Source organism: Typopeltis vanoorti, chromosome 6 (genome assembly GCF_054136105.1).
Source record: "Typopeltis vanoorti isolate ZY-2024b chromosome 6, IOZ_Tvanoo_1.0, whole genome shotgun sequence".
In the NCBI taxonomy this organism is placed as follows: Eukaryota; Metazoa; Arthropoda; class Arachnida; order Uropygi; family Thelyphonidae; genus Typopeltis; species Typopeltis vanoorti.
Window position 1 is genome coordinate 82061443 of NC_143554.1, and position 25783 is coordinate 82087225.

A 25783-nucleotide genomic window follows, 5' to 3' on the forward strand; every position below is an offset into this window, starting at 1 on the left:
AAAAAAAGTGAAAACAAGGGTGTTAAGTTTATCGAAATATCAGTACCAGGAGATAATCGGATTGACAACAAAGAAAATGAAAAAATTACAAAATATCGCGATTTGCAAATTGAAGTTGCACGAATCTGGCAAAACAAAACGAAAGTTGTTCCCATAATAATAGGTGCTTTAGGCGCCATCCCTAAAACATTGAAAAAAAAACATGTAGAAGCACTCGAGTTAGATGGATTAAAAATTGGGCAGCTGCAAAAGGCCGCTTTGTTCGGCACATCTTTCATTTTTAGAAAGTATTTCCACAACTCATAGGCCCTTGGGTGGGGCTCGAATTAGTGGAATATAACCAGCGCCTTTTCTTAAGACTGAGGAAGCAAATCAAGCTTTGATGATTATATATATATATATATATATATATATATATATATATATATATATACAGAAAGTTTTTTACCTTGGGTATAATATCTGTTAAAGATACCAAGTTATTTAAAATATAAACCTGGTTTTATTTACTCCATTTCCCAAGTAAGCAAACAGATAAGTCAGTCAAGTTTGCGCCTGCAAGTGTTGCAAGTCTAGCTGATCCTGTACGTAGTGCAAGACCAAGGCAACTCGTGGTAAAGGTAGCATAAGTTCTGATCACTATTCTTAATATTTACCCTTAATGCAAAGATTTTTAAAAGAAATGTTTAACAGTTAAAAAAACAATTTAAAAGAATATATTTATAGGCATGTTAAGATACATAAAGGGCGTCAAGCTATTAGGGCAACCGTAGTTCAATCGGGATCTGCCATTCGTTTTGTTTAAAAGGGTATTAGCGATCCAACTGATCAACTTTATAATGGTTCTTCGCGTCTTAGGCGAAGAACCATTATAAAGTTCGAATCTCGTCTAGGACGCGAAGAACCATTATAAGGGCTTTACCGCAACTGAAATTGAATTTGCCCATTTCATCGTTTTTCCTTCCTGAAAAATCTTTGTTTTTATCTCGGGTGTTTCATAACCGCAAAAAAAAAAAAATAATAAACCGGCTAAAAGAACATTACGCAATTAACAGACAGTACTCTGGCTGATAACCTTTGTTGCTTCTTCCGTAATTCAAAAACAACAGCAATCTATAGTTATTAAAGTTCACCCACTGATGCTTCTCTAGCGAAACGAAAGTTGTGTTTGAGAAATAAAAATTTTATTTTCGCTAAAGCATATCGTGCTCAAATGGATGAGCTCAAAGCATCACTAAGCAGATTAGAGGGTGAAGAGGGGTCTTTAAAAGGAAATTTCAAAAACACATTATTACTTGGAAAGGAAATAGCAGTTTTTGCACAGAATCGAGAAATTCTATGAAAATGGGTAGCTACGATTGTGGAAAAAATAAAGAAGAAAGATTAAGTACTATTTCATCGGTAAGTGCATCTGGATTAGTTGAGGTGTTAGCAATGTCAGGATGTACAGGAACTGTAAACATTGTTTTGCAGGCCGTTCTCTCTCTCTCTCTCTCTCTCTCTTTCAGGAGCACTAAAATTACGTAATCAAAAAATTATAGCATTGACCACTGCTAAGAATTATTAGTTTCGTTGGGAGTTAACTTCAAATATATTATGCGCAAGCTGCACAACACATTCCTTCATTTTGGAAGGTAGGAGGACGGTGTGGGAACGTGGTGTTAAAATTCTTTTTTATTTGATAGGAGGTGTAGCCATTGGCCAAAAATGTATTTTTTTATATCGGTGAGTTCTGCGTTGAGTGTAATTTTATTATCCGAGTAAATTTTACCCGGTGGAGTAATGTTTTTATAGTTCCAGATTGTTGGGAGGGAGGGATATGTGACTATTATTGATAGACGTGTCTACCTGTGTGTGTGTGTGTGTGTGTGTGTGTGTGTGTGTGTGTGTGTGTGTGTGTGTGTGTGTGTGTGTGTGTGTGTGTGTGTGTGTGTGTGTGTGTGTGTGTGTGTGTGTGTGTGTGAGAGAGAGAGAGAGAGAGAGAGAGAGAGAGAGAGAGAGAGAGAGAGAGAAGGGGGAGACTGTAGACGACTGTGAAGGTCAGACAGCCATTTTGTTGTCTTGTAACTAGGGTGTCTAAGAAGGGCAGACTGTTGTTACTTTCTGTTATGAATTGGATCCTTGGATGTTGGCTGTTCAAATGGGGTAGGAAAGTGTGTAAGGTGTCCCGGCCATGTGGCCAAATTGCAAACACATCGTCCACATAGCGTAGCCAAATAGTGGGCGATGTGTTTGCAATTTGGCATAGCGTAGCCAAATAGAAAGGGACGAGTGGGAATTTAGGATATTCTTTTTCAAATGTCTTCATGAATAAGTTAGCCAAAGGGGGCTGGAAAGGAAAGAGAGCCTATGGTTTTACCCTCTATTTGTTTGTAGAATTTTCCTTCCCAAACAAAAGATAACACTGCACTCAACACAGAACTCACCCACATAAAAAATACTTTTTTTTTTTTGCCAATGGCTACACCTCCCACCAAATATAAAGATTAACACCAGGTACCCACACCGCCTCTCTCCCCCTCCACCAAACATAGATCACAGAAAATCCATCCCCATCCCCTATATTCGTTTCGTTTTAGAAAAAAAATGGGCCAAAATCTTAAAAAGGCCCAATCTTGTGACTATTTATAAAAACTAGCACCCTCTTATTTCTCCCTCAAAGACCAGCTACAACCTCTGGATTTAGCTAGAGTGCACCAGGTATCCTGCAGCTGCAACCTTCTTATTATGGATAATCCTTTTTTTCACTGGATCCTGTGCCGGGTATCCAGGGTATGGTCTGCTAATCCTGAGCAGTCGTAGTGCTTTGATATAATATACGTTCGAGAGGCTTTTCCTCGAATCTGCTACAGCTCTGACCAACTATCTTAACCTAAACAAATATGGTTATATCAAACTGCCCCTCATATGGGAAAACCTTCATCGGCAGACATTCAGCCTAACGGCCGAGAACACCCAAACAAAGCCAAGAGGTGGCGTAATTATAGGACTTTAGGTCTTCTCTTCCTGTATCTCTCCTATCTCCATCTTTTTACTGAAGTGTACATGCGTGTACATGTTTAATACCAGTGTATTAGTCCCTGAAGATGCCGATTTAACTCCGGCAAAATATAGGAATTAATGATTAAATATTTTAGCTATTATTAAGCCTGCTTTGTTAATTTCCATAAATGGTATACAATGCTGGACAATCAACGTAAGCCTAAACACCAGGATTACTTCATTCACATGTCATGATTCCTCCCCCCCTCGTACTATGTCTGCCTATATTTTTATCTAGTTCTGCATTTAGGAATAATAACGTTCAAATGGAAATAGGCCACTAATGGCTGCATAATTTATTAAAATATTTTACTTACCTTCAATGCAAGCGTCATTTGAACTGTTGAGTCTCTAGCAAAGAAATGCTTGATATAGATCATTTCATAATTTCAGGACTTTAACAAAAAGTTAAGCTCCTGAAATTTACTGGACTCATTTAATTGATGATTGTGAGTTAGCATGGCGTGCCTACTTAACTTACCTTTTGTAACCTGTGATGACTGATTTCGGAGTGTTTCTAAAAAATTGTTTTCAGATGAGTTGAAACAAACTAATCGTAATTATTTCCATATTCATGTTTCTATAGTTGTTAAATTTGTTCGTGTTGATGTTTTTTTAGAAAGGAATGAAAGGCAGAAAGGAATTTTCATTCTTTTCTGATATTTCGCTAGCTTTAGCTGACGTTATCTAGGTCTAGGTACTCGAATAGTATACTTTCAATAAAGATAAAGAAAAATGACCTACAGTCCAATGACATTCACTTGAAAGGAAGTTGAAAGCGAGAGCTGCGCCTCTCGCGACGATCTTCTGTATTTAATCGTTTATACATAAACGATTAAATAATAATCGTTTTCCCCATCCGTTTGATTGTCTGTTCCATATATTCTTTTTTATGTTTTGGACTGAGGTAGGTCACAATGTCTGTTCAAAATATTTTTTTACTACATTGCAGGGATACTGTAGACATCTGGAAAGGATCCTGGAGGTCTATGATCTGTTTTAGGAAGGTAGAGACTTTGTTTAGTGGTTTATAAGACTGTTCTAATCCTGTATGGTTTGGGAAGGTGGCCCAATCTCTCTCTCTGTTGTGGCGTTGATGGAAGGTGTAAGGGATATATTCATATGTAATCCAGTTTAGGAAGGTTAAGGTGTTGGCATTCTTTTCAAGGAGTTTGGAAACAAGACAAGAAAATCTTTGGAAAATTCCTTAAAAAGACTAATAGTGTTCCTTTCTTTTGTTTCTACGTTACGAACTACGATGACAGAAAGTACCGCCAGCACTGTTGTGGTTGAACGGAACCTCAACACAGCACAGCTCTTTGTATGACGGTCATCACCGTACTCTTGGGAAAAATAAACACCCATTCACAGTCTTGTTGAGTGGTGCGTGAAACAGACTTGAGGGTAAAGTGAATGATAGAATAGAGTGCTGTAAACCGTGTTTGCGAAAGGGAATTCATGGATATAGCTGTGCCACATTTTGATTGGTTCGTTGTTTGGAATTACGGCCGAAACAGCTAAGGCTGTGAGATTGATGTGTTGTGTCTGTAAGCTGATTGGGTTTCCTGTTTCGCGGGATGAACAACCCAAGTTTACCTGAGGAAAAACCCAAGCCATCTGCGTATAAGAGTATTCTGAGCGGAAATGGGAGGGGACATGAATGGAATCATTGATAATTACGTACACCTTGATTTTCATAGCATGCTAACATCCTCTACTCAAACTTCCCTATATTACTATACGGCTAAGAATGGTTTCTTCATGTAGCCTTCTGTCGCGTCACAAGCATTTTGTCTTCTCGCAACCTCAATTTTTATCCATGAACGTTGTTCCTTTCTCATAATGTTCCACTGCACTCTTTAACAAGAGTCCATTTCCCTATCTCAATCATGTCCGTACATCCCTTATTCTTTGGTGTTTAGATTCTCCTTGATATATAGTTCGCAACGCCATACACATACACTGCTTGTCGTTATTACTTTTCTTTCGAACCCTAGTAATTTTTATATGCTGTTATTCCTTATGGCTTGTCAAATATGATAATAAAATGGAATGCTTTATAGAAGATTCGTTTTCGCTAAATTGGAAAATACATACATTTTGGTAATCGTATATAACTCTCTACGCGAAGTAATCTAAATAATTCTAAATATGTATATTCCCTTGTGTGTTTCTTTATGCAAAATACTGCTATTAGGTCAATAAATAAGCGTAACATGTTAAAATTGTGATCCCAAGATCTTTTTTGAAAACATTCATCTTTTTATTTTTAACGCAGAGCATATAATAAAAATCTAATGGTAGTTTTGCTATTTAGTGGTCAGTCGCTTGCAAGCTTCGATGTATGTAGACTTAGCATGGTATTGAGTGTACGATACTCAATACGATACTGATTGTACTGCGATACTTATCTAATACGAAGGTTTGCGCTTTCTGCCGAAGTGACGTTGCATAATTACTATTATATTTTTGTATACGCTTCGCTTTAAAGTAAAAAAAAAATAGCTGAATATGTTCTTAGATCTTTAGGACTTGAATCACAGTACAGCTTCCTTTACATATTTAGCCCAGTGGTTTGTTAGCCAAGTAACTTGGTTTCTTGTAAGCCTAGTTCTGGTAATGACAGGACAATTAATCCAATTGCCATTGTCTGTTATATCTGCCATTTTATGGTGTTGCCGATTTTCCTCTTTTATTAGGGTAAAATCCAAAATCCTACCACTGGCATATGTGATCTTCCAATGCACATTAAGTTGAGAAAAAAAAAAGCCCATATGTTTTTTGATTCTCTGTAGATGTGCTACTATAGAGGAGCTGAATGTGTGTATATAAATGTAGAAGTTTATTTACTCATGTATTGTATCTGTATCTACTCTTATTATGACTTCATTTTGTGTATATGTATGCTAGTTGATTATCGTTACCTCAGGCGGATTTTTTTTTTTTTTGAAAATTTTAAAACAGTGCTGTTTTCAGTTAGAATTATTAAACCTAGCTATGACTGATAAGGCCCTAGATGTGTCTTTTGTCTAGGATAGCGTCGATTTCTAAAATAAACGAATATAGTAATAGAAGAAAAAAGATCACAAAAATGAATATTGTGTAAGAATAAAAAGTAATACCAGTAATATAAATGAAATATGTTCAGAGATGTGAATGGATTATTATTATAAAGGAACCTAAGATTCAGCAAGTTATTCACAGTAGCGTCGAATTCATTTAGTATTTAAATGTATTTTTAAAAGTCGAATAATAGATATGTAACTGTGAGGCGTGCTATACTTCATAAGTATATGCTTTTATTCAAAAATCAATTGATTATAGAAAGCCGCAGAAAAATTACTTATAATGATTGGATATCGAAATATGTAAGGATTCCAGTTTGGAAATATTAATTATAATTAAAGAAACTTAGATGCAGAAAATGATTTGTATGCGTATTTTTTCATTGTACTGCAAGAACCTACCAAATTTCAATGTATCACCAAACGCAAAAATAGTTTATTTATTTTATTTTATTATTATTTTTAATAATTTATCAAAAGTAGGAAGCATATTTTGATATATTTCATGTAGTAGGGAACCCAATAATGTTGGACTCTGCCTTCCATTATGATACTACCGATTACTTATGTTGTACAACGGATATAAGAAGAAGGTGAGGTAAAAGCCAAAATCGAAAGATCTAAATATGAAAGAGTGTAGTATTTTATAGTTATTAATGCTAATTAAAAAGGCGCAGCTTAAATTCTTTTGAGTAATATAGTCACATTTTTTTGAAATTACTCGAACTTCTTCCCGTCTTTTCTCTGGTATTCCATACATGAAATAACATAGGCAATATATCATGCAGATCGATAGCGAAAGAATGCATATTTGTGATGAATAATTAAGGAGTGAGTTTCAGAGTGGTTAGGAGCTGTGTCCTAATGGACTGTTCCATCACTTAATAAACGTTAAGCTGGGAGAAGTAAGGAGATAAGTGAATAGTAAAGTTTTTTTTAAGTGAATATGAATAAACGTGCGTCTTAAAGACATAATTGTAAAATGACACAATAGGACTTGAATTGAAGCATTGGCATATGGATTAGATTAGAAGATTTCTTTGTCATACATTGCTTCATTGGGATCAGAAAATCAGAAAAACGTCTTTTTAATTAAATTCGCATGTTTTTTTTTTCAAAACCTTTCTCATAAAATCGAAAAAAAAAAACATTTGAGAAAACACTGCTCTCTCTCTCTCTCTCTCTCTCTCTCACACACACACACACACACACACACACACACACACACACACACACACACACACACACACACACACACACACACACACACACACACACACACACACGCGCGCGCGCGCGCGAGCAGGGATGTCATGAAAAACAACGTTAATCTGTAATTTTCATAGGGGGAGGGGGAGTGCCTTTTTCAATTTTATTGCAAATTGGAAAAGGTGCCCTGTTGTTTGTTAGAAAAGTTCCACTGGAGAAAACTGAAAACCGAAAAAATTAAATAAAATTGCTTAAGAAAAACTAAAGTAGGACAGACAGTATTCAGCAAAAGGCCTTTCATTTTTTTGCAATTAAAACACTTGAATTGCCATAAAGGAGTAAAGACTTATAATCAAATAAGATGAACGGTGGAGATTCTTCATTTCAATTGAGCCTTACCTTTGAGGCGAAAAATCTTGGAGTGTTTGGTTCAGATGAGAATATGGTGGCCGAGGAAACTGAATTCTTTGTTATTTTTTATTTATTTAGCATCCCCCACACACGAAAGATTGTGAAACTAACAGGACATCAGTACCTCGTATGGATTGAGTTTAGAATATTATAAATGAATTGGAATTTAAGTTTAATTAACTGTTGAAATGTATTGTGATGCGGAATGAATTTGGTAAAATTATAATTCTAAGCAATGATAATTATCATTGATTAGAATTGGCATAGAAAACGTTGAGAGGGACACGAAATGATGTCTGCCTCAGCCACTCCTTTGCATAACGTGACATACCAATTAAGTGAACATCCATCTTACAGAAAGTGTAGTGGGTTGGATATAAATTGCTTGTTTATTTAATTTACGAGAGTACATATGGGAAAGTTACCAAATTCTTCGACAAAGTATGACCTCTGTATCTCTTTCATTCATAACGTTCAAAATCCCTATCCTTTCAAGCATGATTTGAAGTAATAATGACGGGTTATTTTGACTCGTAAGTAGTTCTGAGTTATTTTGACTGGAGTGAATTATAAAATTCATTCGTCTCATTATCATCAGCATCAAACATGTCCTTAAGCGCCCAAGTCTCATTGGATTTCGTAACCATAATTCTTCGATAAAGTATACGTACAGCCATAGGTTAGCACTGTGCCTATAAATATATTTTGTACTCGTGCGTTATGTGCTCCCGCTGGTTTTCCTCATTGCGGATGAAAAACCCGAATTTCCTGGAAAGAAAAATCTGCCACCATTGTATAAGACGGGTTAACTCAACTCTAATTGAAAAGCCCTAATAAAGGTTCTTCGCATTCTAGATGAGATTCCAACCCAAATCCTTCCGGTCGAAGGGCATCATAGAAACATCTCCGTATAAAGTTAAACGCTAGGTTTAACTTTACTTATATTTAATTGAATATATCTATTCCATTATATATAATACCTACTTGTTATTACCTAGAATGTATAATACCTGACTAGTTTTTCAAGCCCATGTAGAAAAAAAAACAAAAGAAAAGATAATTTAAATTTATCGCTATTTAATCTCCACGTATTCGTTATCAGTAGGTTTTTAATATTACTTGAGATATTTCGGTGAAAACTACATCGAAAGTTACACGTTGACTACTTCTGCAATTGTTATGCGTTCTGCATAACAATTGCAGAGCTGCAATAGCATCGAAAGGAACATGTTAGCAGCGAATCAAACCGTAAAACTCCCGAGCGCATGCCATTTGAATTTTAGAAATAAATTGCTTGTTCTCTGCCCAAACAGGAGAGTGACCCTAGAATAAGGCTTTTGGGTTAAAGGTAAGATATTTAACTAAATAGCTTACCTTTGAATATCAAGTTTATATCAGATCAGATTATATCGGATTAGTTTCTGATTCAAACAGATTTCTCGACGAGAGCTTTCTCCTAACGTAAGGAGATAATGAGGAGATAGTGGGCAAGGAAGGATGGAAATCTGTGTGTGAACTCTATCCTTAGTTTAAGAAGGAATTCCATTCACTTATTTCTGTAACTTAAGGTTTCATTTGTTGTGTTTGCTTGCATCTTTTAATGCTTACAAAAATATGTAGTATCAGTTTAAGCACTTTGTTAGTTTATATATCAATTAGCAAATATTATTGGTCTATATATTGGATATAAGATTTGTTTTTGAAATGGATGTTATAATAATGCTGTTCATATCTTCAAAAATATCATTGATAGAAAGGATATTGAACAGAAAAATAGAAGACGAAAAATGTTTTAATCAAATTAGGCCTCCAGTATGCAGTAGGATGAAAACTGTGGAAGAAAATTATATAATCTAATACTTCTCGATATTACGGATTATTCTCGTGTATTTGAGTATGCCACAACCAAGTTTCTGCTTACCTTCACTTAAGATATTCTGTAAAAGTACTTTAGCTAGTATATAATGTAAGAACATATTAACTCTGTTAGTATTTAATATCTCTGACTGAAGCCGGGATTTGTATGTTGCACGTTCCTTAGTTCTCTTCAGTTTACTCTTGAAAAATATGTCGTGCTTCCTATATAAATTTCGAAATGTCTAATAAACTTTGACGTTACTGAAAGACAATAGAACGAGGTGATTAGCAATACAAATGTAATAGCCCCCCCCCCTTCTTATAACTATAAATTTAATCATATATAGGAAGCTGGATTTTACAACACAAAATTAAGAACATAAACTTACGTGGAGATAAAAGTGACTCCATTATTATACAGTATCATTACTGCTAATCCTTTATGTAATAATGTGACATTATTTTCATAGAAGCAAGTAATTTCTAAGATTTAGTTTCCGTTCCTTTAAGCTAAGCTTTAGGATTTGCTCTTTACTCATAGTGGCCATTTTAATTACATATATCATAGAGACAAGTGGAACATTCTTCTGGAGAAAGACAGATTTGATTAAAATACAGCTTCTACAGGTGTGAATGTGACCCAATCGCTCCATTTTGAAAAGGAAAATATTGAGGAATATAAATCTACGGGAAATGCGATACCAGCTTCAAGGAATCTACTGCTCATTATCTGTGAGCGTTTTAATCCATAATTCTCTCAAATTGCCTCTTCCGCTCTGTATTTTACTAAGCATGTAATTAAGGTCTCTGATTAGGGAGGACTCCACATCTAGCTAATTAAACAACTAATTGGTCATAGTCCCAGATAGTTATGTGTAGAAACGACTTCCTGGTTCATCCCTTTTCATTAGAAACACATCGCAATTAGTCATATTTAGTACTCATGTCTGCTTATGAATGGCACCAGTTTCTGTTATATGACGATAATAACGTGGAAGCTTTAAGCTGGAATTACATCTCCTGATTATCCCAATATTTCATTTCTATGATGCACTAGAGGTTTGAAATAAAGAGGAACCCATCTGATATTCCTTAAAGTGTTATGTTCCAAGTTATGTGCAAAGTGTGATGGAGCAACATTTACTAGCAGATATTTTGGTGAAGTATTTCCGAAGAGAACAAATGTTTTTTGTTTTTTTTATCGTTGAATAAAATATTAGTGAATAACACAGAATAGTGATGTACTGTGTAATGTTGTTTTTTGAATTCAGATTCAACCTGTTCTCTGCATAATACTGGAGCAAAGAAAGCAATCCTCGAGTTACTATTACGAAATTCTGTTCATGTTTAAACGATAATGAATGTAGTTGATAGCTAATCCCAATTTCCGAAATGTATCATGAAAACATCTAATCTTTAGGAAGGTTCGTAATAGAGTGTGTACTAAGCCGACGGAGATGTATATTCGATGTGACAACTGTCGGTACGGATTACAAGCTTGTTTCACGAGCGAAATGTAGTGTGTATGTGCACTTCCGTTCGCTTTTCCCCGTCGGCATCTTTGTTTCTTTAGGATAGTCGGATGGGTTAGCATTTCCTATCTACATATTTGTTTCTTGTAGCGCAGCGTGCGTCTTGATGTGCGTGTGCGACGGTAGTTGTATTATTGGCCTAAGGCTAATATGTTGATTATTGCTAAGGTATTTAGTATCGTGTGAGAGTCCTGTGAGCTTGTTGAACTCTCCGTGCGAGCTATTGTATTAAGAAGCAGCATTGCACAAAACGTGGAATTAAATTATATTGTTGAATAGAGACCAACACGAATCTATAAAGTCGTGAATCTGCAGCTTAAACACAGCATGAAATATTTGCATCGCAGAATTCAGTACAAAGGAATGTCACAACTCGGCATTTCTCTAGCAGAAATGTTCACAATTCAAGTTGGCATCTGGTACCTAACATAAATAGTGATTTCCCGCTTCACTTCGTTATAATAATGAATTAATAGTTATAAATATTCTTTTTGGAGGAATAATCCGAATACTTTTCAAAATACTGCTACTGTTGAGGTATGAAATAAGTGAGTTGTGTAGCTACCTGATTCATTGGTTATTGGGATTATGTATTCATAACAGAAGCTTTCCTTTTATTAGTTAATGATGCATTTATTAAACTCGTGTGATACAATCAACTTATTTGCTTATTTGTATAAGGCTACTTAATGTGTAAATCATCTTATATTTGAGTGATCTTAAATCTTGAATAAATAAAAGGATGGATTTTCATTTCTGAAATCACAAATTCTTGAAGGAATTGAAATTCACATTTTGGTCTTCGGGTACGTTATTAGTATGACTGTTCATCTTCTCTATAGGAAGGCGGGGAAGGAATATCGACATTTCTCTTCTCTCTCTCTCTCTCTCTCTCTCTCTCTCTCTCTCTCTCTCTCTCTCTCTCTCTCTCCTCCTCCTCCTCCTCCTTTTGGTCATTCCTGTTTTCTAATGGCAAACATTTTTTTGGATCTGTTTATTTTGCTCATTGAATTGAACAGCATGTGTTGTATAAAGTCGAATTGATCACCGAAGTTCGTTTTCCCACTTAGTAATGTGAGTTTCACCTCGTCTATTTTTCTAGGCTCACTTACTTTGATATTATTATCGAAAACATATTGAAAGAAAAACAGTTTTATACTTTCATTGTCTCTGCGTTCTATTCAGTTTTATGCGATTTTGTACTGTCTATCTTTAAATACCGAAAAATCTTCCATTCACAGACTTGTAATGTGATGTTTACATTATTTGTATATCTGACGGTGAACAATTCAGGTTGGAAACTGAACAGAATAATATTACGTGATCAGTCCAGTCCAAGCATCAATAACTGCACCAAAACTTGATGTATATTTTTCGACTCAAGTTATTCCATTGAATTGATTTTTTTTCTTCGTTCTAAGTTCAATTTTTATTTGAGGATAACTTTCATTTATCAAACAAATCAAACAAACACTGTATTATAAGAACGTGATTTCTATGGAGCGTTTTAATACCTGTGGTGTTAGAAATTGCTAATACCTGTGGTAATCGAAGTTTGTTCGCACAATATATCCGTTAGTATGACAAACTTTTGTCATCACGTTATTAAGCTGCATTTGGATATTTACTCGAATTTATTTTATCCTCAATGTTGAAAATTAGCGATCTCAGATTATAAAAAAAAAGTAATGCCATTCATACAAATAAAAACAGGTTTCAAATAAATAACGACATTTTGGAACTAGTTTTCTCTTTCTCGCTGAATATGAATCGAGGAAAATTAGGAATTAATACTACGTCTTTTTTTTTTCCCTATTTGCATTCTTGGGATCGGTGGTTTGTATGGGAAAAGAAGGGACAAATCAGTCTGGGTGCATTCGACTGGATTGGCAATTTATTTCCTATGTAAGTCTTATTATCAGATATGGTGTATAAAAACTATCCTTCTTTGGCTTTCCTATAAATGACTCTATAATAAAACTGCAGTATACAGGTATCTTAATTCAATTTCGTGTACCTCTGTCAATGGGCACTTTTCCTTTTGTTGGGTAGCACCACGTCTAGCGATTATAACAAAAGCGTTCATTTATTGTTTTATACTATCTCTCTTATGTAAGTTTGGGAGAAAGCACCGGAGAAAAATGTCGTTTTCTCTTCCCTCCATTCGCAACACGTGAAGCTCTGTCACATTGTACATTCCCTTGGGAAATCCCACGAATTATTTGCAAGCGGTTCACGATCTTCCTTCCTTCCTTTCCCATCACCCTTTTTCTTTATCTTTTTCACCCCCCCCCGCTTTTATTTCCTCCATTTCCAAAACAACCCTCTTATAAAGTCGCATTATCTATGGCGCACATTCTTTACGGAAAGCTAGCAAGGAAAGAAACAAATAATGAGCCCTGCTACCAATATTGGAGACAGAAAGGCGGCAGTTTGTATAATTTATTAGTGCCATAAAATATAAGGTGTACGAAATGAGCCAGGCCTTCTTCTGTCTGTTTTTATTTTATTTTATTTATTTATTTTTTTTTTATTCTTTTCTTTGGTTTCGATCACAAGAGCAAGTAAAAATTAATTCTGAAAGTTAGCAGTGCCTCAACTCAACCGGACGTATAATGAACTTAGAAAGATCTCATCTTCAATCATGCACGATGAATTTAAGAATCAATATTTTAAACGGGATTGTTTTTCTTGTTCAGCAGTAGAAGAAAAATGAGAATATTCATTGTGAAATGCTTATTCAGCCAAAAAGCGAAATAAATATTACTGCCAACAAAACAGAACTGTTAACCAAAGTAAACGAAAACTGTTACCGCCAAAGCGAAATAAACACCACCCACCAAGTGTAAAAAAAATGAACGAATATTAGGAATTCAGTTTTAATGAATATTAGGGATAGTCCAACAAATTCTTACAACAGTTTTAGTGGTGGAAGAACTTCTTGTCAGTTTTCCTTTTTCGTTTACCTTTAACAGTTACGCTGAGACAGGAAGACAGCATAAACATGTGGCAGAGCCGCTGGAGTTCCGGGCAATGATGTTCTGTGTTGTAAATGGCAATCCTTAATAGCAGTTCTTTGTCGAAGATAAAAGGGAAAGTGGGAAGACCTTCCACTACACTCTGTTGCTTCCAGCATCAATTTGCTTCATATGATGGATTGCTTCGATAATTAAGGACAGCAAACGGAGAAGTTTAGAGGGAGAGAAAAGAAAAGGGTTCCAATAACTGAATCTCTCTCTCTCTCTGGGAACTTTACATTTGCTGTAATTATCTGAGATAGCAAAAAAAAAAAATGCAGAATACACTGTGCAGTACTAGGGCAGAATGAGAGAGCCTTGAATATCATATGTCAACGTCGGCACGGTTAGTTTGCCAATAGAATTAAATGAGCCGTGGAAACTTTAGATTATAATCTTCCAGTACTGACTTTAATTTCTTTGATTTCTTAACGCCTAAAGGAAATCCGTTATGTAAATTTCCCATTTCGTTCTTTACGTTTCATGCATTTTTCCTGCATAAATTTCTGCGTTCCATTCCTTTCCATTAGCTATGTTTTTGTTATGAGATTTTTCTTATGTCGATCTTTTTTTCTCTATATAATGTGCAGATAGATAATGTCTCATTTTAGTCAGCAGCTGCATTATTTTATGTTTTCGGTTAATAATATTTCGATGTTTTTGTAGCGTCTGCGGTTTGCCTATAAAAATTATCATTTTAAATAAAAATGCTTGTCTGTTTTTATATTACATTTAAGACACAATTAGTGAGAATCGCAGAATTTGGATGTTTTTCATGTATTACACGGTTTATCTAGATTAGCAAAACTAGAAAAAAAATTTTTTTTTTTGCATAACCTTTAACAGGATTAAAGGTTAGCCTGTTTTCGATATAAATACAAGGTTTTTTTTAATATATGTAAAGCGTTATGTTTATTACTCAAAGACGGCTTAAATTAATCATTTTTTTCTCTAGGTGATTTTGTAGATTTAGCTGAATTTCAAAAAAAAAACAAAAAAAAAACGTTTTTCCTTTCTATATAAGACTAGCTAACCTACCTTCAGTAGAAAAGTCCTTATACAATAAATTTACAGGATTTTACAGGATTGGCACATTGGCACTAAAAGAATGATACCCACCGGGATGTATCATTCTCTTAGCTGTTATACTGCTCTGTTTAGAACAGTGGAACATTGAATGTGTTCCACTGTTCTGAACATATTCAGTTGTTCATATTTAAACTTCAGTTGAATGGCTGCTCACCTCGATTCACGCTAACATCATGATATTTCGTTAATTCTGATTACCTGATTAGCCACACAGTACAGTGTCTCTGAGAAGAGAACTAACTAATCATGCCTTAGTTTCCAAGTCAAGAGACGAGTATTTTATAATAATATACTTTTTAACATATCAGTTATATTTGAGGGGACTGTTCTTATTAGCCTAATCGTAATAAATAATTCAATATGAAACATATCGTAACATAAAAGCTACTAGCTACTATTCTCGTTTCCTCCGATATATACTGTAATATTTCAATATTTTATATGTTTCACGCCAAGGCATTTTGAAAACTTTAGCATATCTGTGTCTGGCAATCAGGAGCCTGGTTGATTGTCTCCTTAGTGATTAGCGTACCCACTCTCCAACCATCAGGCTGCGTATTCGAATTCCGCCTTGAGCATGGATGTTTGTGATTGTCTTTAGGTGGGAGATTAGTTTCTTGGCCCTGAGAGACCACAGTCCCGCTTATTGGAGGTCTTAAATGGCTTGAAAAAGTTCCATGATTGGTCTCTAGGGCAAGTTTTCGGACTATGGAAGAAATAAATAAAAATTACAAAACATGTATAAAATGATAAAAAAAAATAGGGAAAAAATCCTTAGTCCATCCCCGGTAACACATGTACTATAGATTTGCAAATATCCTTTCGTGAGTAGGAGCAACATAAAAGAAAGATAGATGAAAGAGAAGAGGGAAAGTTCATTCAGTAGTTTTGAAGCTGGAAAGTTTTTGAATGAAACCGGAAGAATGACAAATGACAAGTTCAGCAGAAAAGTACTCATGGAAGGTCAGCATCATAACAGCCTACTGCAGAAATTGGCCGTTGATGATCTCAGTTAATTTTGAGAGGGATGAGCTGAGGACATTGGGAAGGTCGTTTGATAGTTGACTTTTATCTCCGGTTTTTTTTTTTTTTTGTAATTGGATGAATATGGACTAGTTTCATGCTGTATGCGTTGATTGTTAGGACGATATAGGATACGTATTAATACTGCTGTACAGACATTGTGGCCATTTGAAATTTGTTGATATTTAAGTTATTCAAATATCTTCTGGCGTCTTTCTGGAAAAATTCTAGACTTTTGCCAGAAATATGCTTCCTCTGGACGAAGCATGTAATGAGTTCTTCTTGACCTCTCTCTCTCTCTCTCTCTCTCTGTGTGTGTGTGTGTGTGTGTGTGTGTGTGTGTGTGTGTGTGTGTGTGTGTGTGTGTGTGTGTGTGTGTGTGTGTGTGTGTGTTGAGTTGGTTTTTTTTTTAAAGTAGGATTTGAATATTTTTTAACTCTTATAAGCTAAAAAATATTCAAGTGTACGCTGATTGTGAAGCTGGAGCGTTGTATCAATCTACTTTTGATATGCTGATTTTTTCTTGTAAAGTATTGATTTGGTAACTTCTTGGACACCCAAGGCTTTGAGTTTGTTTTTACTCAAATTCTTCAACTTGTGGAGTGAATAGGAAAATTTATAAAGGAGCCAGAACGCTCCTTCTAGAAGGTTTACTCGCTAGCTGGCCTGTAAATTTCCTGATGCGCTACCATTATGTTCAGTCTCTTGTGCAGTCCTGCGACGTCTTAACTCTACAGCTTGTCTGGCTCGTCCTGGAAGAGTGTAACTTGCACTGCATGTAAAATTGTTTGGTGAACAGAAAAACCGGAAATCTTTCTTTGAAGACGAAGCACTATAAAAGCCACTTCAGGTCTGTTTTAAGCAAAGTGATAATGTTTGACTCGGTGGTGATAGAGATATCTCATGTAGAGGTCCAGATAGATGAGGTATCTATTTTTACTCATTTGTTTAGATTCATATTTCAAATATGTTAAGTATTGAAATTTTATACATATAAGAATTACTTTAAACATAGAAAAAAGACTGATAACAGTATTAACACAACTGTGCCTGTGCGGCATACTCGTAGCATTTGACAGTACAAATGCCGCACAAATTTATATTAACTATTGTTTAAGTGCTGTGTTGTCACGAATGCTTACATCAAAATTGTCATCCCCACTAATATGGCATTGTACTACATCATGAATTTTTTTTCTTATTATTATAATTGTATTCAACATATTACATGTTTTAATGTGTGCACAAGGATCACCTAAACGAATTCAGCATTCTGTTCGTTTGAACTCGATATGAATAATATTTGAGAAAACTAGATTTAAACTTCCATACCTTTTAGTACGGAATGTAAAGAGGTCTGTTTCAACAGGATCATCTCAAACTGGGCGCGTTTTAATCTACAGATAGTAGACATATCAGTAAATTTACAGTAATATAAATTTAAACAATATTAAAAGTTGAAAAAATAGCAAAATCAGAATAAAAGTAATTCAGTTCGCTAGAAAAAAAGGAAAAAAATACTCTAAAACGGCAGTCAGAGTACATTCTAAGTTCATTAATCTTTTACTCTTTGAGATTGCATTAAAAAGAGACAGCTGACATTACATTAAAATGCTTTTTTTATGCGCATTAAAACGGAGCATATTAGTCCATTGATTTTAATTTACGGCCGTGCTCTGTTTTGGGCTTAAATGCCACTGGGAAACTTTCATTTGAGTCCTTTAACTGAAGACATAAAAATGAACAGATAAGCATCTAGTTGGCTAGTTCACTGTGTAAATCTCTCTGACAGATTACGTAGGCAACTGCGTAATAAATGCCTCATTTATAAAGACAATAAGCAGCTATGAAGAGACTAGAGGCAAAAAAAAAGTAAAAAAAAAAAAAGAAAAGAAAAAATATCAGACTAATTAATAAGATGCGCTGGAAAAACTTGCTCAATGAAAGCAAATTAATCTTACCTTTGCAAAAAAAAAGGGAAAAAACTGAAAGAGGGAGAGCAACTGGCAGTTCTTTTTTATATATTGTTTTTAGTTGATATGAAAAACTATTTAATTAAACCAGTTAATCACCAAAGCTGAAAGCACGCATTCATAATTGTTCAAGAAAGTTTATATTTCGCCATCTTTGAAATTTTTGGTGGAGATGTACACAAGATGACTGACATCGGAATAAAAAAGTAATGAGACATTTAATTAGTAATAAAAAACACGCTACTAGGATGGACAATATCTAACACGCTTAAATGCATTTTCTTATTATTGTCTGCTAAAGTTGAACACGACTTTTGTTCTTTGTTCAGCTCAGTCAGTACTGCATCTTTGATATTAAAATATATGTTTTTAAAATAATATAAAAAATATCAATTATTTTTGATATTAAAATATATGTGTTCATTTAAACCAGGAAACGATGGTTGATGTTACTTTATTCATCGGTGTAATGGTCCATAGAATTTGGGTGAACTGTTCACTTAAGATTTCAGCTGTCTTTAAAAACTTTAAAATATTTTAACATTATTATTCTTTTAAAATGCTTAATTAACATCGAACATAGAGAGCGCATCGAATTTGAACCCGATACCAAACATAACTCTCCGGTTTGGGTTGATTTATTTAGCTATAAGCTGAAGCTCTTTCAGATTATGGCCAAATATATGGTACGGGATGGTCTGAAGAAGAGAATTCTAACAGCCATAGGTCCAAGATGTTGTCTCTAACGAAAACGTGTTTAGTCTGTAAAGGAATGTCAGGATGGTTTTTGGATTCTGATCCCGTCATCATATATAATAGTAACACCGTATCTGCTTTTATCAGATAAGAAACAAGTCATTTCTTGCTTTTCTCCATCAGCTTTTTTCTTCATAGCGGCTATTGATTTTCGGTTGATGCCTGTTTTATGGATAACTAAAGATATCTGGCATTTCTGTATATGTAGCCTCACCTCTAAATCTATACTGGGCCGATAATCCCAGAAATGGTATATCACATTTCGCCTTAGCAGAGATTGAAAGGTCAGTTAAATTTGATATTCTGCTTTACTGATGCTAGGAATGTTTTAATAATGAATTGCAACAAAATGTAAATGAATTTCGAATTGAAATAATTTACATTTTGTAAATTTGTAAACGATAGGTTTGGTTTGCTGTATAGAAAGTTGTTTTAATTTATTAGCGTTTGCAGCTAATAAATTAGCTGCCATTAAATACCAGGAAGATAAACATATAATTCGCATACTTGCTGTCTTTTGTAATGCAATCGTTAACTAAATTTTCGTATTTTTATGTGAATACCATCCACAGAAGGTTGTATATCATACGTTGGTACCTAGTATTGTGGACCCCGAATAGTGTTTTCCAAAATCCTGCTGTAGAGACCAAGCATGCAACGTTTTCGTCATTTCATCCTTCCAATAAGCAGGATGGTTGCAGTATCACAGCAGGCGATAGAAATCATCTGCTAGCTGAAATGATATCAGTCAACGTCGATTACACCAATCTCTCGTATATTTATAATGGATATTTTCGTCTTTCCTTCAGGAAATTAACTGATGAAGCTTGCTTATTAATTATTATTTTTGGACAATATTATGTACAATACGCAATATATGACAACCTGTTTACAGCAATTCAAACTCAGTTTTTGCATACTGTGACTGAATCACCCATTGATGTATTTTATTGTGATATAAATGATTGGTTGGTCGGGATTATGGTCGAGGAGGTGACCATGGGCATGAGACTAATACATTATTTCTGCTAATTAGGTATGTTTTCTGTCTGGTTGGTCTGTTTGAGGTAGTAAAAATTCTAGTTATGAGAGGAAGAGAAAAATATGTACTCCTAATAGGTTCCTAGCATACTGAAGAATTTAAACCGTGAGCTTTCCATCCGAAGAACACGTTTCCTTCATCTTTCAGACTGCACTACAGAGGCGCTTTTAGTATAAATATGGAGAGTATTATGATTTAATAAAATAAACAAATATAACCCTTAAAATTTCGTAAGTCGTCAGGCTTACATCGTCAGCGGTACTAACAAAAGTTATACACAGAAGAAAAAGATAGTTTTTAATCCCAAGAAACCAAAAACTTGGTTACATTACACTGACGATATTTTTGTTGTTTGATAGGGAACATTGGGTGATTTAATTTCTTTTAAGATTATCTGAACAGCTTGCGTCCGTAAAATTCATAAAAAATTCATAAAATACATAAAATGAACTCTTGAACTGAAAGATTGCAAAAACTTACCGTTCTTTGATATTATTGACGAAGTAAATGAAGAAGAAGAAAAAGAGTGACCTTTTCAGTTATACAGAAAACCTACCGCAAGTTGAAGATTCTTACATGCCGCTTCACACCATCATCCATTATAAAAGATAAAGATCAGCATTATTATAACATTAAGGGATAGCATACAGTATGTCCAGTACGTTATTTAACGTGCTGGACATATTGAAGAACTGCGCTACCTGAGGCATAACCTTTTCTCAGTGGTTATGAATCCAAGACGAACAACGAAATTCTTAATACACCTCTGACATATCCTTTATTTAAACAAAATTTTAAGAATTCATTCATGCTACCTTACATCAGGAATGCTACTAACAAAGTAGTAACGTTACAACATTAACGTGTCTTTTTTACCGTTACATAAAATCTCCTGGTTCTTGCATCCCCCAAAACCTCCACATCATCACATGAACAAACCAGGCGTTTATGAAATTCATTGCTCATGTGTCATTTGCTATGCAGGCCAGATGGGAAAGTCGGGAGAGATTCGCATATCTGAACACATCCAAAAAAAAGAAGACAGCATAAATCAGGTTTGATATCCTATAACACAGGCCATCAAGTAGTTTGGCAACAAACAAAAATGCCTCATATTGATCACAATAGATTTACAGGAAAGTTCAAGGAAGTCTCCTGAAATGCCAAGGATCCCTGCACAGTGTAACAAAAAAATCAGGGCTTGATCCTACACAAATTGGTTTGCTTTCATTAAAAATATTACTACCGCGGACCTAGGAAACAATACGCGCGATGCTACAGAACTTTTACAGCAACGACTAGCATTGTTCCAACACGTATACAGTAATTAATTAATTTTTTTTTTATATTCTGGTTATTTATTTGCATGGACCAACTGGGAAGTTCTGATAACATCTAATATGTATAATTAATATTAATTATGTCTAGTTTTTTTTATATGTGTATAACTTTTGCTAGTATCCATGACGGTGTAAGTCGGAATGCACTGTCAGTGCACAGCATTCCTCTGCACTGAACTGTGCACTCTCATCAGTGCATGCACAGTTTCATTTTATATTTCAAAGCATTCAGATCAACAGTTGACATTTGGCTAGCCATCAGTAATGTTTCTAATAAAGTGAGAAAGATTTGAATAGCGCTGATATCACAAAGTATTGGCTATAGAATAACTATACGTAGTGGATAATAATAGGAGAAAGAATTTTCAGAAGGTAAAATTTATTTCCAGGATTTCTAATATTTTACCAGCGACTATTGATCAGTTTAACAACATTACTCTACTGAGGTATCCTTAACCAATTTTTACACAAAATGATCAGCATTTTTGAGTCCCCCCCCCCTCTCCCGTGGCATCTCTTTAACACGATTGCCAAGTGCACATGCATATTTATTGATAGATGTAGCTTCTATCATAATGTATCCGTCTGTATTTCGTTGCAGTTTTTTTGCGTGCGTTTTTTTTTTTTTTTTTTTGCAACTTCCACAAATATATTGAAAGTTTACTGACATTCTTATAACAAAGTTCAGTGTATTTCGAATCGGAAAGCTCTTCTGTTTTCTCTCTCTCGACATTTCTTATTTTTTATTGAACTTAAAAAATTGCAATTTTTATGATCTTCGGTCGAAAGAAAGTTTTTAATCTATCGTTTTTTATTACAACGCAAAAAAAATCCATCACCAGAATCCAATACGGCGAAACAGTTTTTGTTTCCGCATACTTGGAGAACATTTCAGAATGAAACGATGCCATGTCCGTCGTATACAGACGCTCATTCTTTGAAGAATCTCGAAGAAGGCTATTTAAAAACAATGAATGATGTCACTTGACTGTTCCTTATACAATTCTCTACTCAGTTTGAAGAAACGGATTGTGAAAATGCATACAGAGTTTAGCATTTAGAGAGATATATACTGAATATTTTTTTTTCTTCCAATAAAGGAATTATATTAATAATTATATTGTATGAAATATATTCGCATCATGATAGAGCAGAAGCAAAACGGATACTGATGAGGAAAGTTTGTCAAAAGTGTTTCTTCTTAGTCAATATTTTTCGTACTGATCATGTGTTGACGAGTTTGTTGACATTTGACCACATTTTTATTGAATAGGTTGGCCCTATTATATGCCTGCACTGAGCTGCCGTGTAGGTGAAATGCATGCGTTCCCAGCTGATTTTTCATAAACTGTTTGCAGAAGAAAACCTCCCCGGTTTCCTATAGAAAAATTCCTACCATCCATATTATTATTATTATTATTATTATTATTATTATTATTCCTGACACCTCCAAGGAGTCCGAAGACTCATCGCGGGAGGACACCTACAACTGTCTCAACCTCTACTACGAATCATCTCCATCAACGCCATCTACCGCCCACCACAACTAGTATTTTTTGTCTGTAAATTGCGTGTGTTCTGAAGGGCCGATTTGTCTGTATGCGTGATGAAAAACCCGAGTTTCCGGGAGAAAAAACCCTGCTACCTCCGTATGAGATCGGCTAACTCACCTTCGATTGAAATCGTTCAGATAAAGATTCCTCCCGTCGCGACGAGAATCGAACTTAGGCCTATTCCAATCGAAGGGCGCAATGTACCGTCGTTCTTCCAATTGCACTACGGAGGAGCATCTGGGAAAGTCTAATCAAGATTACTCATTAAATTTTTTAATTAATTAATTTATTTTTATTTTATTTTATTTTATTTTTATTTTTAATCATGTCTCTACTTCAAAATATTCCATTTCATACTTATAATTATAACATCGAATACACAACCTTTGGTTGAAAAGTTCTTGTCTGATAAATGCACGTAAACACAAGAAATATATTTAATTAACCAGATATTTCGGTCTGGAAATAGCAGACCATCCTCAGTGGTATTACAAGAACAGCTATAAAAAATACAAGCTAGAATATTAACAATAGATCGTTTAAAATAGAACAAGCCGCGTGATTTACTAAGTATGAAACGGAATATTTTGAAGTAGAGACATGATTAAAAATAAAAATAAAATAAAATAAAAATAAATAAATTAATTAAAAAAATTAATGAGTAATCTTGATTAGACTTTCCCAGATTTTTGATATAGATATACAGTCATTACGATTCAGGTTGGGACGATGGAGCAAGGCTCCACGCTTTCCTTGAACAAACGTTCAAACCTATAACGGGATCTATGTAAGAGGCGAGTCCTGGACCAAAGAATGTTGTGGTCAGTTTCAATCCCGTGCTGAGCCAATCCAGACTTTTCAGGTTTGCTGTGAAGAATGGAGGATTGATGTTCTTGGATTCTTTTTTCAAGAGAACGTCCAGTCTGTCCAAAATAGGAGAGATCACAGTTGCACGGAATTTGATAAACTCCAGGAAGAGATAAAGTTGAGCGTTTGTCTATCCTATTTTGGACAGACTGGACGTTCTCTTGAAAAAGGAATCCAAGAACATCAATCCTACATTCTTCACAACAAACCTGAAAAGTCTGGATTAGCTCAGCACGGGATTGAAACTGACCACAACATCCTTTGGTCCAGGACTCGCCTCTTACATAGATTCCGTTATAGGTTTGAACATTTGTTCAAGGAAAGCGTGGAGGCCTTGCTCCATCGTCAACCTGAATCGTAATGACTGTATATCTATATCAAAGATCTTGGAAAGTCTAATCACGATTACTCATTGAATTTTTTTAAATTAATTAATTTATTTTTATTTTATTTTATTTTTATTTTTAATCATGTCTCTACTTCAAAATATTCCGTTTCATACTTAGTGATATAACATCACGCGGCTTGTTCTATTTTAAACGATCTATTGTTAATATTCTAGTTTGTATTTTTATAACTGTTCTTGTAATACCATTGAAAATGGTCTGCTATTTCCAGACCGAAACATCTGGTTAATTAAATATCTTTCTTATGTTTACGTGCATTTATCATTCAGTCTTATATCACAAGTATCCTTAAAACAGCAAAAGATCTTGTCGTTCCTCATATCCTAAATCGGATTTGAACCTAGATCTTTACCTTCAAAGGGTACACCGCTGCTGTTATTTTTCCAAATGCCTTTCACTATCAGAAATCCCAAGTGATTGTGATTGGATTCCCTGATATTTGATTAGATCAACGATAAAATGATAAATTCTGAAATTAGTTATGTTTATTATTGAGAAAAATAGAACCATACCATGGTTTATAAATATAAAAATAGACGCGTCCAAAGTATATACAGTAAAAGTATATTTTAAAAAATAATATAAAAATCAGTCCACACTTTATAAAAATTGTAGTTTACGACATCGATTTTTCTTGAACTTCTGATAAGATACTTTGACAAAGTGTTATGTTGTACTCATCTTTTTTTATTTAAATTATGATTTTAACGGTTCGAAACACATAACGCTATTAACAGCAAAAATTTATCTTTATTTATGTAATGTAATGTAATCAATTTTTATGAGCAAATGTTTGGATTATTTTCTGTTTTATTCAAGCTACAAAACGAAAGTTGTGTTAGAGTGTGTTGGCGTTGCCGGTTCTTTGCCCCTGGATTAGCAATCGATAAAGGATCGAAGATGATTAGACGATGTGGCAAGCGATTGGTGTTTGCAGAAGGCGATCGATTGCAGATGAATGAATGATTAGGCAATTAGGAATTAGACAAATTGCATATATACACTTGTACGAAAACTTTCTACATTGATGTTATACCGTATATCATAAAAACAGCAAATTCCACATTATAGTGATGAAAATCCTACAATTCTATTGAAATACTGATGAGGAATATGTTTTTACGTAAAACAGGCAATTCAACCCGGAGCGATAAGCCCTCAAAGTAATGAGCACTTTTCCACTTTACATGGTGTTATCGGAGACTGTGCATAGAGCAGCAGCACTCGGATAAGAGCTGTTTTCTCTATTGTGTCGCATCATCGGAGATACCGCCGAATGATTAGAGGCATCTTAAGTAAATCTGTCAGAGAGATATCAGCTGTGATTACCGCTGAAGTGAAGCCCCCAGGGCTATATCGATTGCACATCGATTTAGAGTCGCACGCAGATTTCTCGAAGAGGCAGGTGGATTCCGAAAACCTATTATGAAACAAAACAGGCACACGGAATGTTAATGTTTCGGGGAAGAACACTGTTAGTGGACGTGCAAAAATAGATTTAGAAAATGAGTTGGATCCCTTCTTTAAACTGGGAGGAGCTTGTAATTTATCATTCATCTGATCAGCAAGCTTGAAAATGAACTGTGATGAAGTGCCGAGT